The sequence below is a fragment of the Mustelus asterias genome, chromosome 13, assembly GCF_964213995.1.
Source record: "Mustelus asterias chromosome 13, sMusAst1.hap1.1, whole genome shotgun sequence".
Taxonomy (NCBI): domain Eukaryota; kingdom Metazoa; phylum Chordata; class Chondrichthyes; order Carcharhiniformes; family Triakidae; genus Mustelus; species Mustelus asterias.
In genome coordinates, this window is record NC_135813.1 from 67535353 (window position 1) to 67550502 (window position 15150).

A 15150-nucleotide genomic window follows, 5' to 3' on the forward strand; every position below is an offset into this window, starting at 1 on the left:
AGCAGTGTGGTTGACTCTTAACCATCCTCTGAAATGACAGAGCAATTCACTCAGTTCAAGGGCAATTAGGAATGAATAACAAATGCTGATCCTTCCAGTGATCCCCACAGCCCAGGAAGGAATAAAGAAAAAATAATTCTCTAATTTTCTTTATCAGTGTCTCAGAGGATTTTTACTATTCATCAGATGCAACAGGACAGTCAGATGTTGGTTAGCGTTGAAGTAGATGATGCACCATCAATTACGAGGACACCAGCGAGTGAGTGAAAATAACAGGCTTTTAATCGCAAAGAACTGGAACACACCCTTGTAGCTAACCTGGCCCAGACTGAGGCAGGGAGGAGGAACCGTCACCTTTATACCTCGTTCAGGTGGAAAGGGAGGAGTCTCGGGCCAGGCGCAGCAGGGGTGTGTCCAGGCATACAACATGTAATTACAGTGGGTCACCACATTCACCCCCCTCTTTAAAAAAAAGAGTCTGGCGGGGGTGAGGTGGGTGGAACAATATATACAGAGGCACTAAGATATATATAGATACAAGAGTCACGAAGCTGAAGTAAGACGTTGACCCCTCACAGGTTCAGCCTGCCGGGCGGCTTGATCCGTCGCTGCGACCGCCGTAGTACTGGTTGAGGTGTTGTTTCAGATGGCAGGGTGAAACCGCTCGAGTTTGCTGTCGTCCCTTCTGGTCGGGTACTGTGCGGTGACTCCGGGGGCTCAGGCGAGCTGCATACAGGGGACAAAGAAGTAAGCGGACCTGGTGCTACCTGAACAACAGAGGGGTCTAGGGATGTGGGATGGGAGGTCATAGTGGGCTCCGGGGCACCCGCAGGCGCCAGGTCCCAGATAGAGACCGTGTCCTCCCGCCCATCGGGGTACGCCACATAGGCATATTGGGGCTTGGCGTGGAGGAGCTGGACCTTTTCGACCAGGGGGTCCGACTTATGGGGCCACACATGCCTCCGGAGCAGAACGGGGCCTGGGTACGTCAGCCACGACGGTAGTGAGATTCCCGAGGAGGACTTCCTAGGGAAAGCAAACATCTGCTCATGGGGGGTGACATTGGTGGCCGTACACAGGAGTGACCTAATTGAATGCAGTGCATCGGGGAGGGCTTCTTGCCAACGGGTGACTCGAAGGCCTTTAGACCGTAGCGCTAGTGAAACGGCCTTCCAGACTGTCGCATTCTCCCTCTCTACCTGTCTGTTCCCCCTGGGGTTGTAGCTAGTAGTCCTACTCGAGGCTATGCCTTTAGAGAGCAGGTACTGACGCAGCTCATCGCTCATGAAGGAGGATCCCCGGTCGCTATGGATGTAGCTAGGGAAGCCGAACAGGGTGAAGAGGCCGTGCAGGGCCCTGACGACCGTGGCTGAAGTCATATCCGAGCAGGGAATGGCAAAAGGGAATTGGGAGTACTCATCTATAATGTTGAGGAAATAGATGTTGCGGTCAGAAGAAGGAAGGGGCCCTTTGAAATCGATGCTGAGGCGTCCAAAGGGGCGGGTGGCTTTTATGAGGTGTGCCCTGTCCGGATGATAGAAGTGCGGCTTACACTCCGCGCAGACCGGGCAGTGTCTGGTGAAAGACCAGACGTCCTCAACAGAATAGGGCAGGTTACGGGCCTTAATAAAACAGTAGAGCCTGGTGACTCCCGGGTGACAGAGATCATTGTGGAGAGTCTGTAGTTGGTTCACTTGTGCGCTGGCACATGTTCCGCGAGACAGAGCGTCCGGAGGCTCATTGAGCTTCCCGCGCCGGTATAAGATATCATAATTGTAGTTGGAGAGCTCAATCCTCCACCTCAGTATCTTATCATTCTTAGTCTTGCCCCTCTGCGCGTTGTTGAACATAAAAGCCACGGAACGTTGGTCCGTGAGCAAAGTGAACCGTCGGCCAGCTAAGTAGTAGCGCCAGTGTCGCACTGCTTCGACGATGGCCTGAGCCTCCTTCTCGACAGAGGAGTGTCGAATTTCCGAGCCTTGGGGGGTTCGTGAGAAGAAGGCCACGAGTCTGCCCGCCTGGTTAAGGGTGGCGGCCAGGGCGAATTCAGATGCATCACTCTCCACCTGGAAGGGGATTGACTCATCCACAGCGTGCATCGTGGCCTTCGCGATGTCCGCATTGATGCGGTTTAAGGCCAAGTGGGCCTCTCCCGATAGGGGAAAAAGGGTGGATTTGATAAGCGGACGGGCCTTATCCGTGTAATTAGGGACCCACTGGACATAGTATGAGAAGAAGCCCAGGCATCTTCTCAGTGCTTTAAGATTGGTGGGAAGGGGAAGTTCCATGAGGTCCATGAGGCATTTGGTCAGGATCGGGGCCGATGGCCCCGTTCTCCACTACATACCCCAGGATGGCGAGGCGGTGAGTGCGGAAGACACACTTCTCCTTATTGTAGATCAGATTTAGGAGAGCGGCCGTGTGAAGGAATTTATTGAGGTTTGTGTCGTGGTCCTGCTGATCATGGCCACATTTGGTGACGTTATCCAGGTACAGGAAGGTGGCCCGCAGCCCGTTCTGGTCCACCATTCGGTCCATCTCACGCTGGAAGACCGAGACCCCATTGGTGACGCCAAAGGGAACTCTAAGGGAGTGGTAGAGGCGGCCATCCGCCTCGAAAGCAGTATATTTGTGGTCCTCTGGGCGGATGGGGAACTGGTGGTAAGCCGATTTGAGGTCAATCGTGGAGAACAGCCGATATTGCACAATCCGATTGACCCTGTTGGATATGCGCAGAAGGGGATACGCGTCCAGCTGCGTGTATCGATTGATGGTCTGACTGTAATCGATGACCATACGGTGTTTCTCCCCAGTTTTGGCCACCACCACTTGCGCTCTCCAGGGACTGGTACTAGCCTCAATGATCCCTTCCTTCAGGAGCCGGTGGACCTCGGACCTAATGAAGGTCCTGTCCCCCGCACTGTACCGTCTGCTCTTGGTGGCAATAGGCTTACACTCGGGGGTGAGGTGTTCGAATAGTCTGTGGTAGGGAAGTTGTTGGAGAGGATTCTTAGAGACAGGATGTATGTGCATTTAGAACGGAACAATCTCATTAGTGACAGACAGCATGGTTTTGTAAGAGGGAGGTCGTGCCTTACAAATTTGCTGGAGTTTTTTGAGGAAGTGACAAAAACGGTTGATGAAGGAAGGGCCGTGGATGTCGTCTATATGGATTTCAGTAAGGCATTTGACAAAGTCCCACATGGCAGGTTGGTTAAGAAGGTTAAGGCTGATGGGATACAAGGAGAAGTGGCTAGATGGGTGGAGAACTGGCTTGGCCATAGGAGACAGAGGGTAGTGGTCGAAGGGTCTTTTTCCGGCTGGAGGTCTGTGACCAGTGGTGTTCCGCAGGGCTCTGTACTGGGACCTCTGCTATTTGTGATATATATAAATGATTTGGAAGAAGGTGTAACTGGTGTTATCAGCAAGTTTGCGGATGACACGAAGATGGCTGGACTTGCGGATAGCGAAGAGCATTGTCGGGCAATACAGCAGGATATAGATAGGCTGGGAAATTGGGCGGAGAGGTGGCAGATGGAGTTTAATCCGGATAAATGCGAAGTGATGCATTTTGGAAGAAATAATGTAGGGAGGAGTTATACAATAAATGGCAGAGTCATCAGGAGTATAGAAATCCTTGAAGGTGGCAACACAGGTGGAGAAGGTGGTGAAGAAGGCATATGGTATGCTTGCCTTTATAGGATGGGGTATAGAGTATAAAAGCTGGAGTCTGATGATGCAGCTGTATAGAACGCTGGTTAGGCCACATTTGGAGTACTGCGTCCAGTTCTGGTCGCCGCACTACCAGAAGGACGTGGAGGCGTTAGAGAGAGTGCAGAGAAGGTTTACCAGGATGTTGCCTGGTATGCAGGGTCTTAGCTATGAGGAGAGATTGGGTAAACTGGGGTTGTTCTCCCTGGGAAGACGGAGAATGAGGGGAGATCTAATAGAGGTGCACAAGATTATGAAGGGGATAGATAGGGTGAACGGTGGGAAGCTTTTTCCCAGATCAGAAGTGACGTTCACGAGGGGTCACGGGCTCAAGGTGAGAGGGGGCGAAGTATAACTCAGATATTAGAGGGATGTTTTTTACACAGAGGGTGGTGGGGGCCTGGAATGCGCTGCCAAGTAGGGTGGTGGAGGCAGGCACGCTGACATCGTTTAAGACTTACCTGGATAGTCACATGAGCAGCCTGGGAATGGAGGGATACAAACGATTGGTCTAGTTGGACCAAGGAGCGGCACAGGCTTGGAGGGCCGAAGGGCCTGTTTCCTGTGCTGTACTGTTTTTGTTCTTTGTTCTTTGTTCTAGTGAGGGAGGGGTGACTTGAAGGGTCGAAAGGCTGCAAGTGGTGCGCGGTGGGCAGTCTAGGAACTGTGGGTTGCAGACGGAGATCGGGGGAAGAGGCCCGTTGTACTGCAACGTGACACTCCTAAGATGGGTCAGGAAATCGAGCCCTAGGAGTACAGGAGCGCAGAGGTGTGGCAGCACCAGGAGCTTGAAATTTTCGTACTCGGTCCCCCGAACCGTAAGGGTCACCACACAGTACCCGAGGACATCCACCGAGCGGGACTTTGAGGCCAAGGAAATGGTTTGTTTGACTGGCCGCACAGAAAGGGCGTAGCGGCGCACTGTATCGGGGTGGATGAAACTCTCCGTACTCCTGCAGTCAAACAAACAATTTCCCACGTGGCCATTTACCTGGATGTCCATCATGGACCTGGCGAGTTGATGCGGACGGGATTAATCTAGCTGGACCGCTGCCACCGTGGATCCCGGAGGAATGATCGACCGGCGTCCAAAATGGCGGCTCTCTTGTCTCACACGCGGCCGATGGCATCCAAAATGGTGGCTCCCTTGACTCACATGCGGCCGATGGCGTCCAAAATGGCGGCTCCCTTGACTCACACGCGGCCGATGGCGTCCGAAATGACGGCTCCCTCGGGTCGCACGCTGCACTGTTTGGCTTCGAGGATGACTTTGCCCTGCAGACTTTAGCATAGTGGCCTTTCTTTCCGCACCCAGAGCAGAACACCTCCCTTGCCGGGCAGCGTTGTCGGGGGTGCTTCCCCAGACCGCAAAAATAGCACTTCGGACCTGCAACAGCCGCAGCAGTTGCGTCGTTGGTGGGGCGCGGTGTGGCGTAAGTCTGTGGCCCTTCTAGATACTGGGGTGGTAGCGGCCGTGGTGCCCATGATGTAACCACGTGGTCGGGTGCGTACGCCTCGAGGTTACGGGAGGCCACCTCTAAAGATTCAGCGAGTGTCACAGTTTTTGGTAGGTCCAGCCTACCTTGCTCTAGCAGTCGCTGCCGAATGTAGTTGGACGCGATGCCCGTAACATAGGCATCGCGGATTAAGTCCCGGATACAGCCTTGCAATTACAGGCCCTGCCGAGTACCCGTAGTTTGCGGAGAAACTGTGCGCTCGATTCTCCCGGCCGCTGTCTTCGGGTAGCCAGAAGGTGCCTGGCGTAGACGTCATTCGTCCGTTTACTGTACTGGCTCTTTAGGAGCTCTAGCGCGTCTCTGTACATCTCAGCGTCACGGATGGTGGCATATACCACGTCGCTTACCCGGGCGTGGAGCACGTGCAGCTTGTCTGATTCGGACTGGACGACAGCGGAGGCTTCGAGGAAGGCTTCAAAGCACTTCAGCCAGTGATCGAAGCTGTTGGCAGCTCCCACAGCTTGCGGATCCAGGTTTAATTTATCAGGCTTTAAAATTTGTTCCATTCTGGTTTTTTTTCTTTGCGATTAAAATTGATGCACCATCAATTACGAGGACTCCAGCGAGTGAGTGAAAATAACAGGCTTTTAATCGCAAAGAACTGGAACACACCCTTGTAGCTAACCTGGCCCAGACTGAGGCAGGGAGGAGGAACCATCACCTTTATACCTCGTTCAGGTGGAAAGGGAGGAGTCTCGGGCCAGGTGCAGCAGGGGTGTGTCCAGGCATACAACATGTAGTTACAGTGGGTCACCACAGTAGAGACCACAGGTGGAGTTTTCCCAAAGGGTTTCTAAGTGTCAAAACTACAAGAATGATGGCATGATCCACGCTGTTCTCTCAGGCACGCTTGGCGTCATGATCTTTTGACACTTAGCGCACTGAAAGAGTCTCCAGGTGGAATGCGCCATCATGGAGGTCTCAGGCGTGTGACTCTCCCCAGTTGGGCGTAGCTGTACGCTGTTAAGCAGGGGGAGCTGCATTTAAACACTAACAATGCATCCATAACCAGTCGCGCCAGGAAGATGGTGGCACGTAAACCAGCTCCACAGTTTATGGAGGGAGAGCTCAGACAGCTTCTAGATACCGTGGAGGAAAGGTGGACCATCTTGTACCTAAGAGACAGGCAACCCAAGAGCCGGGACAGCAATGCGTCCTGGGATGCAGTGGCTGTGACAGTCAGTCAGTGCCTGCGCACTGACACGAAGGAGCGCAGCTAGTGCTGCAAGGAAATGAATGACCTGATTCAGGCAGCAAGTGTGAGTGTCCATCCCATCCTGTTCCTCCTCCCCCAGACACCCCCCCAAGACCTACGCGTGCAACACTCAGCCCCTCAACATTGTCCTCGAACCCCTCTGGCAAACCCCCATCACAATCCCAGCTTGCCAGGGCACGGTGCCAAGTTATACCACCTGCCACCCTCCCCACCCCGACCCTCTGCGGCCTTCCAGTCATCAGGCTTTCAATCACCCACTTTCGTCTCCACAGGAGAAGATGGCACATAATCAAAGGGAGTGGGAGAAGACCGGTGGTGGGGTCCCTGAGCTGTATCTCCTGACTCCCTTTGAAGCGCGAGATATGGAGCTCTCAGGGGAGGTAGCTGAGAGAGCCGTGAGCAACAGTCAGGTTGGCGTGTGCCACAGAAGTGAGGAGCCATGAAACCTTCATCCATATGACCTTTTCAAGTCAGTTCCAATCTGGCCCTCCCTTGCACTGAACCATGTGTCTTCTTTCTCAGGGACGTTCGCCTAGTCCTCCTCCTCCAGGATGTCTCCCCGCTGCTGCGCCAGGTTTTAGAGTGCACAGCACACTACAACAATGCAGTAGACCCTCTGGGGGCTGTACTGAAGGGAACCCCCAGAGCGGTCCAGGCAGCGGAACCAAATCTTCAACAGCCCCGATGCACCGTTCAATGACAGACTGGATGGCAGCGTGGGCCTCATTATAACGAGGTCTCCGCCTCAGTCTTGGGACTCAGCACTGGTGTCATCAGCCATGATCTCAGCTGGGGGAGTGGAACCCCTTCCTGTTTATAAAGGGCACGCCTAATTCCATGGCGTCTGCAGGGCCACATGCGTGCCGTCTATAACCCCCTGCACATGGGGCATCCCGTCGATGTGGCAAAGCCTGAAGCCTTGGCATCCTGTTAGGCCTGGCCCACATCGAAGAGCATGTAATTGCCTGCCTGGGCACTTGTGTGCCCTGGAAGCACCGGACCGAAGCTGAAGGTGGCTGTTACCTTCACAGCCACCGGGAGCAGGTGTCCTCCTTCCCCGATGAGGTGCCAGGTACACGAGGGTGTGGCTCGGGTGCCACATGCCCTCCCTGCTGAGACTCGGTCTGCGGTGGCACACAGCATACGGCAGCCCATCGAAGGACATGGAGGTCCAGCAGAGTTGGGGTCTTCATCTCTGCTGTCCTCTGGCCTCCCCCTCGGGCTGATGGGTGGCCAGGTTCTGGTCCTGACCAATGACCCCGTGACCTCTTGCTGCAGCCTCGAGCCTGGGTTGGCCTTGTCTGTCAGCCACCACGGCAGCAATGGGTATGACTGCTAACTCTGCTGGCTAAAATCAAAAATCCATTTTTACTCTTTTGGGGAGGGGAGGGGGGCTGGCGGTGGGGGGTGGGTATGGAGGAGAGAGACAGTCCAGAGGGTTATCTATCCCGGGCCCCTCAATCCCTCCCAGCAACAATTCTGCAGGCTGCCAACTGAACACCATCCCCGATACCATGCCCCACCTGAATGAGCTGCAGACAGTTGTCACATCATCGCCATGGTGACCATGAGGGGGCAGTGACCATGCCCCCTCATGGTCACCAATATCCTCCCACATGACTGTACCATCCCTTCACATAGTGCGGCATGAAGAATTCTGCACCCCCAGTGCAGTGGTGTGGTTGCTGGTGTGTGGCACGAGCCTGCCCCTCCGGATGGCCAGCCCAACTCGGTACAGATTCCCAATCGCACAGGCCATTGTCAACAGCATGTGGCAGACCGGGCTCCGCACTACGGCACTCACACAGAGTGTAAGAGTGTGGAAGGCCCTCATTGAGGAATCCTTGAAGCACAGACCTGCATGCACCCACCTGGATGTCCGCTGCATTGGGTTCCAGGATTGGCATGCAGTTAAATGGACGATGGAGAAGCACCCTCCTGATCTTCATGTGACAGGTTGCCATCGCAGGGAGCATTGCAGAGTCCATGCTGTGTGAGGAGCTGTGTTAATACCTGTCAAGGTCCCTGAACTGGGGCGGCAGCTGCCAGACCTGGTGCTTGTTACTGTTAGCGGAGCCTGGGATGGAATGTCCATGATAAACCACAGGGCCTGTCCAGCAGACAGAGGGCAGTGCGACATGAGTGGGGTTGGGACTCGACCTCATATGCAACCCCTCGGGGGGTGATTCAGCAGCCAGGGGGAATGCATGCAACACAAGTCCCAAGCCAGCGGCGACCCACTGACACATCCGAGCCCCCCCAATCCTCCACACCCATGCAAGCCCCCCCACCCCATTCCTGCACTGTGGCAGCTGACCCCCCCTCATACCCCAGAGCTGCTCAGCAGTACAAAGAACAAAGAACAATACAGCACAGGAACAGGCCCTTTGGCCCTCCAAGCCCATGCCGCTCCCTGGTCCAAACTAGACCATTCTTTTGTATCCCTCCATTCCCACTCCATTCATGTGGCTATCTAGATAAGTCTTAAACGTTCCCAGTGTGTCCGCTTCCACCACCTTGCCCGGCAGCGCATTCCAGGCCCCCACCACCCTCTGTGTAAAATACATCCTTCTGATATCCGTGTTAAACCTTCCCTCCCTCACCTTGAACCTATGACCCCTCGTGAACGTCACCACCGACCTGGGAAAAAGCTTCCCACCGTTTACCCTATCTATGCCTATCATAATTTTATACACCTCTATCAGGTCACCCCTCATCCTCCGTCTTTCCAGTGAGAACAACCCCAGTTTACCCAATCTCTCCTCATAACTAAGCCCCTCCATACCAGGCAACATCCTGGTAAACCTCCTCTGTACTCTCTCTAAAGCCTCCACGTCCTTCCGGTAGTGTGGCGACCAGAACTGGGCGCAGTATTCCAAATGTGGCCGAACCAACGTTCTATACAACTGCAACATCAGACTCCAACTTTTATACTCTATGCCCCGTCCTATAAAGGCAAGCATGCCATATGCCTTATTCACTACCTTCTCCACCTGTGATGTCACCTTCAAGGATCTGTGGACTTGCACACCCAGGTCCCTCTGCGTATCTACACCCTTTATGGTTCTGCCATTTATCGTATAGCTCCCCCCTACATTAGTTCTACCAAAATGCATCACTTCGCATTTATCTGGATTGAACTCCATCTGCCTAGTACTCACCTCCTAGCTCTCCTTCACTACTGCTATGCCTGAGCCACATTTTTAAAGACCTCTACTAATTGGCGCCAGCGTGACATCACACTGGAGAGGTGCGAAGCTTTCGGGAGGGGAGATAATCGTGTGCTGAGCTAGCTAATGATACTGAAATCCAGTCAATCTCATGCTAATAAGCTTTGCACACCTTCTGGGCATGATGCGGTTCGCACCAATCGAAAGGGGCGAGAAGATTGCAAACCGCTTGGTGCTGGGTGCGAATCAGATTTTTAGGCTTTGCGCACGATTTTCTCAGCCCACCTCCACTTGGGCCAGGCACGGCGAGGTGAGGAAATTCAACCCCCACATCAACATTTAAGAACAGAGGTAAATATGTGTTTGAAGGTGAAGGGAATAAAGGGATTTGGGAATAAGATGAGCACATGTGATGAGGACTACCATTCTTTGTGGAGGTTAAACATCATCATGGACTGATTGAGTTGAAATGCCTCCTTTTTGCTCTGCTGTGCTCACCTTTGCTGCTTTTAGTGTATCAGTTCAATATTTACTAAGAGGAGGCGAAGGCCTAGTGGTATTATCACTAGACTATTTATCCAGAGACTCAGCTAACTCAGGGCGGCACTGTGGCACAGTGGTTAGCACTGCTGCTTCACAGCTCCAGGGACCTGGGTTCGATTCCCGGCTTGGGTCACTGTCTGTGTGGAGTTTGCACATTCTCCTCGTGTCTGCGTGGGTTTCCTCCGGGTGCTCCGGTTTCCTCCCGCAGTCTAAAGATGTGCGGGTTAGGTTGATTGGCCATGCTAAAATTGCCCCTTAGTGTCCTGGGATGTGTAGGTTAGAGGGATTAGCGGGTAAATGTGTAGGGATAAGGGGGTAGGGCCTGGGTGGGATTGTGGTCGGTGCAGACTCGATGGGCCAGATGGCCTCTTTCTGCACTGTAGGGTTTCTATGATTTCTATGTACTGCAGGGATTCTATGATGATTCTATTCTATGATAATGTTCTGGAAACCCGGGTTCAAATCCCGCCACGGTAGATGGTGGAATTTGAATTCAATAAAAAATATCTGGAATCCACTGTTGTCCATGAAACTATTGTAGATTGTCGGTAAAACCTATCTGGTTTGCTAATGTCCTTTAGGGAAGGAAATCTGCCATCCTTACCTGGTCTGGCCTACATGTGACTCCAGAGCCGCAACAATGTGGTTGACTTTCAACTGCATTCCAAGGGCAAAAAGGGATGGGCAATAAATGCTGGCCCAGCGATGCCCATGTCCCACGAATGAATAAAAAAAGGCAGCTCTTTCAGCAGCTGATATGCTGTCAAATTAATCATAGAAACCATAGAGTGCAGAAGGAGGCCATTCGGCCCATCGAGTCTGCACCGACCACAATCCCACCCAGGCCCTACCCCCACATATTTACCCGCTAATCCCTCTAACCTACGCATTTTAGGATTCTAAGGGGCAATTTTTAACCTGGCCAATCAACCTAACCCGCACATCTTTGGACTGTGGAAGGAAACCGGAGCACCCGGAGGAAACCCACGCAGACACGAGGAGAACGTGCAAACTCCACACAGACAGTGACCCGAGCTGGGAATCGAACCCGGGACCCTGGAGCTGTGAAGCAGCAGTGCTAACCACTGCGCTACCGTGCCGCAGTATTTGAAATTGATCCATTTCAATTTAATTAAATTAGTTTCCATTAAATAACTTGGAGTCTGGTTTGCCAAGCAACAACAATTTCCTTCACAGAATTCAATTTGTTGGATAATGTGTCTTTCTATACTTACATTCACTTAACAACACTGCGTCCAACTGGGATGATGCCTGCAAACATTTTTGTCTGAAAATGATTACAATTTAAAAGAAAACTTGAGATTGTCAAATGGTTTTTGCTCACACATATGAACAGAATGTATAAACCTGTTACCTGCATTACAGTCGTTTATCAGTATTACAGCACCACGTGAATGAGCAGGAGTTGGCCATGATGGGGTGAGTCCGTTAGTTACCTCATTATACCAACTGTATTCGTAACTATTCAGTGCTGTATTGTAAGCACTGATGTAATATACATTCTGCACGTGTCTGATTTGGTCTGAATATTTCCCAATCTGGGAGACTTGGTTTCTTTAAAATAAACAGAACATTTCAGCAACTTTTGGCATTGACTATGATTGTTTCCAATGTGGCAGGAAATTCATGTAAACAACATGGTGGCACAGTGGTTAACACTGCTGCCTCACAGCGCCAGAGACCCAGGTTCAAATCCGGTCTTGGATGACTTTATGGAGTTTGCATGTTCTCCCCGTGTCTGCGTGGGTTTCCGCCAGGTGCTCTATTTTCTCCCACACTTCAAAGATGTGCAGGTTAGGTTGATTGACCATGCTAAATTGCCCCTTAGTGTCAGCGGGATGGCAGGGTAAATACGTGGGGTTACGGGGATATGGCCTGGGTGGGATTGTTGTTGGCACAGGATTGATGGGCTGAATGGCCTCCTTCCACACTGCAGGAATTCTATGATTCTATGAACATCAGAGTGGCTGGATTGCAAAGCTCTCATCAGTAGTTAAAGTTCAGCTCCCTAATGTGGTGGCTAAGAATAAAATGGATTGATGTGCTGACAAAATCTCACAGCAGAGTTGATGGGGGTGGGTGAGCGCATGCCAGTTCCGTTACTTTAACCTCTCCTGGCATTGAATGAAGCTGTCAATTTCGATCATCTGTTGTTAGACCTCCCAAAAGGAGAATGAATAGGATACAATGAACAAACGGGAAACGTTGAATCTGTATGAGATATTATACTAGAGGAAGCAGAAAGTAGATTGATGGGAGAATGAATGAGATAGAGAAAGCTGGGGGCCAGTTGCTGGGGAATGCAAGAAAGCCAAGTGAACGAGAGAGCCTTAAATAGCATGGGTAGGAAAATAAAACTTTGGTGGGGAGGACGGGGGGCAGGAGGGGGGTGGGTGGAATAGATCACCTCGCCCTCCAAGTACTGCATATGCCAAGAACACGCATTGCAAGCTTAATGCAGTAGAGCATTGCATTTAAACCCAGTTACTCAGCTCAGAGTGCTGTTCACTGATAGATTTATGAGGTTATAGTACGTAGGGAAAATTGGAACCAGAGTATTACTTCAGCTGCAACTTTTAGATAAACACAGGAAAATTGTTTTTAAAAAATCGATAGACTGGAACTCTTGACATTCTGAATGGCTGAGATTCAATGTTCACAATAATGGGGAGATATTAATTATATTCTGTGGGCACTGCATCTTCTCTCGCTCTCATTCTCGTCAGACTAAAGGCACCTTTTGCTATTTTGACCCCACTAGCCCTGCCCACGAGCTTCATTATGATGTGTGATTCAGAAGCACCCTGCACAGAATGGCTCAGCCTTCAAACACTTTCTCTCTCCCAACCTCCACAGCAACCTAATTCAACTCGCACTCTCGTTTACCCATATCTATATTTATATAATTCTATTTAACAATGTCACTTTAGCAACACAATCAAGTAGAAATGATTTTACAAAATGTGTTTATGGCTACTTCATTTCACTCTTGGGATCCCTGCTGTCAAACAACACCAGAGAGAAAAAAACAGCAGGGAGGCTTTTTACATTTTCAAATTCAAATCATTTGGTTGACTGAGAATCAAGTCTAGCTTTACATCACTGATGCTTCCATTCTCGAGCTGATTTCTAAGGGACAGTTGACCCTGGAAGACAGTAAATGCCTCATAGTGGTGAATGCAAATTGTAAACTGAAGTTGGTGGGGAGGCATAAGGACACAATGCATATGAGTGCCAACATGATACCCAGGGGAAAAACAGTGTCATGGACCTTCGCCTATGATTGCGGCTCAGATTCATTTAAGAAGAAAATCCTTTTCACGGCCCCAAGAGCTTATATGCAAAAGTGTTGTATTCAAGCAGCAAATTGCACGTCATGTTCTGCATCTAGTTAATTCACAGCAGCACATCAAATGACTTGCCAGAGCCCTTAAAAGTCTATTCACCCATTCACCAGTCTCGACCAGTGACTGGAGTACTGAGCAGAGCTTGGTATTCTTTCATAGAGTAGAGAAAATCACAGGGAGTTTAGCCTCAATTGCAGTTCGGGTTGGCATTGCTGAGGTTTATTTGCTGGATAGCCACCCACCTTCTCAAGTAAGGAAAGTGTATCACAGGGAGACGCCCAAGAATGGGGAATGTAACAATCCTGGAAAATCCCTATATTGGGTTTTCTTGCAAATGAACATAAGCTATATCAAATTTTGTGACTGGCTGAACACTTCTTTAATTTTATTGCTACTCTTGATCTTTTACTGAAGGGTGACATGGTGGCACAGTGGTTAGCACTGCTGCTTCACAGTGCCAGGGACCCGGGTTTGATTACCGGCTTGGATCACTGTCTATGTGGAGTTTGCACATTCTCCTCGCGTCTGCATGCCTTTCCTCTGGGTGCTCCGGTTTCCTCCCACAGTCTGAAACATATGTTTGTTAGGTTGCATTGGCCGTGCTAAATTCTCCCTCAATGTACCCAAACAGGCGATGGAATGTGGCGACTCAGGGATTTTTACTGTAACTCCATTGCAGTGTTAATGTAAGCCTACTTGTGACAATAATAAAAATACTTTGAAACCTTGAAAAAAAACTACTTCTGTTTGTGATACACAGAAGACAATAGCACAGTGGTCTTGACACTGGACCTGTAATCCAGAGTCCCAGGGTAATGCTCTGGGGAACTAAGTTCAAATCCCACAACAGCAGAAAGTAGAAATTGAATTTAATACGAACCTGAAATTAAAAGTCTAATGATTGTTGCAAAAAAGCACGAAGGATCGCTGCTGTCCTTACCAGGGTCTGGATTCCATGTGACTCCAGATACACAGCAAAGTGGTTAACTCTTAAATTCATCTGAAATGGCCTAGCAAGTCACTCAGTTCAATGGCAATTAGGGATGGGCAGTAAATGCTGGCCTAACTTGTGATGCCCACATCCTATGGATGAATTTTAAAAAGACACATGGGCAAAAACAGCAGAGGGCTAACTTGATGGAGAATTGTGGTTTGGATCTATGCTGACTCAGTTGTGAAAAAGGTAACTTTCGGCAGAAATCTAGTAAGGGGCACAAACAGGCAGCTTGCTGTGTGAGAGCAGAAAATAAATACCTCAGCAGAATTCCAGAGACCTAGATAGAAAGTAGGGAATACCAAGGCCACCATATTTGTCAAGTTTAACATTGAAATGTTTATAAGCTGAAAAAGGTTTGAGCATTGGAAGCCCAAATCTTGATGTTTTGACCTGGTTTGGACAGGCATTGATGGTTCAATGACATCTTTTGGAATTAAGCCATTTATAGAGAGGACGTGATTGGATTAATTCAGTTTCCATTTGCTTAGCTGTGCAGTGAAAGTTTCAGAGGGGAGATTCCCTGAGCTCAGGAATTGTGTAAGTTTTACAAGTTGCATTGACCAATGTGATGGTGCCTGGAGTAGGACCCGGGAGATGCACTTTTACCCAGAGTTTAATAGTAATGCTG